This window comes from Numida meleagris, chromosome 27, assembly GCF_002078875.1.
Source record: "Numida meleagris isolate 19003 breed g44 Domestic line chromosome 27, NumMel1.0, whole genome shotgun sequence".
NCBI lineage: Eukaryota > Metazoa > Chordata > Aves > Galliformes > Numididae > Numida > Numida meleagris.
Genome location: NC_034435.1, coordinates 1,202,759 through 1,206,084, shown reverse-complemented (window position 1 = coordinate 1,206,084; position 3,326 = coordinate 1,202,759). Strand labels below are relative to the sequence as shown.

Genomic DNA, 3,326 nt, shown 5'->3' with positions numbered 1-3,326 from the left:
GCCCCGCCGAGCCAGCGAGCAGCCGGCGCAACCCAACCCACTGCCGCCGAAAACAAGCGCCGACTGACGGGCCCCGCAGCCAATGGGAGGGCGCGTCGCGAGGAGGGGCGGGGCTTCCCCCGCGAGTGGGCGGGGCCCCGCGCCGACCGGAGAGCAGGTTTGGTTGGCCGCGCAGAGGGCGGGGCTTGCGACGCGCGTTCCCAGGGCGGGGCGGCGCCGCGGGGCATTGTGGGGCGGTGGAGGACCCGGTGCCCGCGGTGCGGCCCCGCGGCAGCGCCCGCCCCCCTCGGCCCTTCCGGCTGCGGCGGCCCGGCCCGGTCCCGCTGTAGGCCGCGGCCGTTCTCAGCCCGGAGGCGGAGGCTGCGAGGTGCGGGCGGGGTTGGCCCGGCAGGCGTTGTTCTGCGGGTGTAGAAGGGCGCGGTGCGGCCGTTCCACGCCCGTCCTCCCGGTTCCCGGGCCTGGCTGGTCCTCGCTCGCGGCTGAGGCCAAAACGCGACTCGCGGAGCCGTGGGGGTTGGAAGAGGCGTCGGGATCGCTCAGCCCCAAGGCCTTGCAGTGAGCTGCAGAGCATTCACATACAGCAGCTCCTGTTTATCACCTGAACCCCTCCCGGTGCTCGGTCCCCATCAGCTCTTGGTCTTACGTGAAAGAAGATTCTGGCTCTCTCTATATTCACTTTTTGTAGTGGTCTCTTCGCCGCTTGGGCCTTTCACAGCACTGATACTCGCCTCTTCAGCTCTGTTCCTTTCTCTTCCAGACGCCCAGCAGATGAGCGTTGCTCCTTGTTCCTGCTCTGCGGTGGTGGAGGTGCAGCCATTCCTCTGCAGCTGAGAGCCGTCCTACACAGACACCAGGACGTCAGAATCGGAGTCACAGCGCGCTGCTGTGAGTCTCAGAGGCAGGAAGACTCGAGTTCCCCTATCCAGCGCTTCACACGAGGCACTGAGCTGTTCTTCATGTCCTCGGGCTGCGAGCGCGAGATGGATGCTGCGCGCTGGGAGGTGCTCGAGTCACCTCAGGCTGCTTTGAATACAGGGTGCTGCGTGCTACGGGCTGCTGCTTTGGTTACCGTCCCCTGAGCACAGTCACAATTTAAAGGCCAAAAGATGCTGTAGAAGTTTCCACCACTTGCCAAAAAGGAAAAGAAAAAAAAAAGTAACAACATGTACATCCATCCTCTGGACCCCTTGCGTGGCTCTTAATTCTGTTCTGACAGATCCTGCTCGAACCATCAGCTTACAGCTCACAGAAATGCTGGTCCTAAGGGATGGCAGTCTGCTCGCTTCCTCCCTTTTGCTCTCAGTACTAAGGGTCTCACCTAGAAAGCACAGGAACTGGGATTTTGCTCAGCTTGGTCACTGGTGTGCTGTGCAAATCCCTAACCCCAGCCTTCATTTCCCTGCCGTATGCACATTGCAGTGTCTGTAGGCTTCACGTTCCTTTCCTTGCCTTTCTCTTCCCTCGCTCTTCCCTGCCAGTCCATCACAACCGCTGCTGTCAGCACGTGTCACCGCCTTCCAGGCCCCTCCTGCTGCACTCCATCCTCTGGTACTGGCTTCTGACCAGAGCTGCTTGCCTGAGCAGGGACATTCCTGCCCATCTGCTCAGCCCTGCCTCTGTTTTTCAGCACACTGGCAAGGGCGTGGGATCCTCGTGGTTTTCTGTGGCTTCTTAAGTTCTGCGCAAAGAACTTAATGAGCAGGATTTCCCAGCAGATTGATCCCGAGCAGCTAGCAGAGGTGATCAGAGCAATTATCTTCGTGGCTCCCATTTGCAGCATTTAGAGAGGAAGGTGCCGACCCTTGTAAAGGAAATTGTCACGGGGGCCATCAGGATGTGAGCACACCTTACTGACATCTCAAAGACCCGTGCCCTTCTTCCTTTCTGGCCCCATTTCTTATGTGCTTTTTAGTTCCATACGAAGGGAATGGAGTGGGGACATCCCAGCTGCATTCTGCTGCAGCTGCTCAATCACCAACTTAATTGAGGAAAAACTGCATGGCTTAAGAAAGCAGCCTGCAAGCAGACCAGGAGAATGCTCCTTCCTCGACAGGAGAATGAGCGCAGATCCCCAGCTCAGTCAGGCACACAGCAATGCAGAATCACAGAATAATTAAGGTTGGAAAAGACCTCTAAGACCATCAAATCCAAGCCCACCGTGCCCGCTGACCAGCGCCACATCTCCATGGTTTTTGGACACCTCCGGGCACGGTGATTCCACCACCTCCCTGGGCAGCCTGTGCCAATGCACCACCACTCCTCAGAGGAGAAATGGCTCCTAACACGCAGCCTGTACCTCCCCTGGCACATTAGGGCCATTACTTCTCGTCCCCGTTAATTTGCCTCCCAGCACACAAGGCAGAACCTTGGGAGCGCATTTCCCTGACGTGCGTCGTGGTGTGCTGGGACCGAGAAACACCGCTGGCCGAGCGTTCAGTCCTTACATCTCCTCCCAGTTTCAGCATTTTCTCCATGTAAAGGTTTGGATCGGGATGCTACAGTTCACCTCTCAGCCGAGCTTTCAGCAGGGCTGTAGATCTCCCCCCCCCCCCCGGGGCGACATTTTCTGTCGGGGCAGCGGAAGGTTTCTCCCTCCCGGCGGGTCGGGAAACGCAGCCCGGGGTTTGGCTGCCATCTCATTTCCCAAACCGGGAGGCGGCTGCGAGCGGGGGAGCAGCTCCGGATCCCGACAGCCACCGCCCGCAGAGCCCGACCCGCCCCGCGGTGCTGCTGCGACGGACGGGCCCGGAAACCGCCGCCAGTCGGGGCGGGACCGAGACCGAAACCGAGACCGAGACCGAGACCGGGCGGAGCGGGGCGGCGGCGCCGGCAGAGGGCAGCAGTGCTGCGCCCGCGGCCCGACCCGGTGCTGCAAAGGGACAGCATCTCCATCACGGAGCTGGGAGGGACGGCACCCGGGGCTGCGGAGCGGCATCCCGATACAGCGCTGCGAAGGGACGGCATCCGAATCACAGAGCTGGGATGGATGGCACCAGGGGCCTGGGAAGCAGAATCCCCATCACAGCGCTGCAAAGGGACAGCATCCCTATCACAGAGCTGGGATGGATGGCATCCAGAGCCCCGGGGAGCAGAATTCCCAGTACAGTGTTGGGAATGGATGGCATCCAGGGCCCGGGAAGTGGCATCCCAATATGAACAGCATCCAGGGCCTGGGGAACAGCATACCTATAGAGTGCTGCAAAGGGACAGCATCCCCATCACAGTGCTGGGGCAGATGGCATCCAGGGCCTGGGGAGCAGCATCCCTATACAATGTTACAAAGGGACAGCATCCCTTTCACAGTGCTGGGATGGATGGCATCCAGG

General features: G+C 60.5%; 1 long non-coding RNA gene across 1 annotated transcript; it reads left to right on the top strand.

The window, feature by feature from the left end:
* On the top strand, positions 216-1,183 carry LOC110389056. The gene is made up of 2 exons (XR_002433052.1): positions 216-367; positions 758-1,183. It is a non-coding gene; the product is annotated as an uncharacterized LOC110389056 (long non-coding RNA).